The sequence below is a fragment of the Cottoperca gobio genome, chromosome 22 (assembly GCF_900634415.1).
Source record: "Cottoperca gobio chromosome 22, fCotGob3.1, whole genome shotgun sequence".
NCBI classification, from domain to species: Eukaryota; Metazoa; Chordata; class Actinopteri; order Perciformes; family Bovichtidae; genus Cottoperca; species Cottoperca gobio.
The window spans coordinates 21,384,875-21,385,957 of NC_041376.1; positions in this window are offsets into that span (position 1 = coordinate 21,384,875).

The window sequence follows — 1,083 nt, forward strand, 5'->3', positions numbered from 1 at the left end:
GGACAGTCAGTTTGACAAAATCATAGATTATAAACATATATGAAGAACGGATCTGTGAAGACATTGAGAAACTTCAGGTGATGCCAAACAGACCTGAACCACGCGACTCCGCCAGCATGGAGACCTGGAAAGAGGACAGAGTGCTCAGCATACCCTTCCCACAGGTGCTGTCTTCCTCCTAGGCAGTGGATTGGATCAGAGGCGAGTCAGTTTCTATATGGACCTAAAACTGAGGCCTGAATGCTGTCTGGACCATTTTATTTAAGACCCAACCCAAAGTTAACTGAAGTTAAAACATGTGAGACCTGAAACAAACCTTAGAATCAAGGCAGTTTATTGTTGAGCTTAAACATTGATATAAACCATGGAAGGTCTATTCTGGAGCTTTCAGTCATGCCATGCAACCTTCATTATAAAACAACGTGGATTAGAAGTTCTTTTTTTAAAGATTAATTCTGGGGCTTTTCACCTTCCTCAGTACAGCAGAAGATAGATGGGAAAGTGGGAGACAGAGAGGGAACAACGTGCTGCAAAGGGCCGAAGGTCGGATTCAAACCCGGGCCGCTACTGTCAGGACTCAGCCTTAGAACATGGGGAAGCTGATTTACAAGGTGAGCTAAAGGCCCAAGAAGTTCAATACTTTAAGATGATCAGAAAAAATGTCACTTCTACAATTCCAGACATCTGCTGATAAAGATCATGTTATCATTACTTGTATTATTATATTTATATTAACTGGAAGTGTTAATATTAGTGTCTATTCAAAGACAAAGTGATATTCTTGCTTTTGACTGATTTCTTCGCTGTTTAGTGGCACTACACAAACGGCAGCCAACTACCAGCATGCGACACTATTCCATTTAATTTTCATAGCTCCGACCATCAGGTATAATCAGATTGTACAAGCCCCACCAGAGATCTGGAAGCACATCGGTCGAATGGTTACAAACCAGTGTTTACCACCTGTGTTGTAATAAAGCTTTTCTTAACAGTTCAAATACGTCATCTCATATCATTCATAATGTTTTCATAATGCATAAGCCTTCCTTGGAATATTGGGGATTCTAAGAAGCTCTTTTCCCC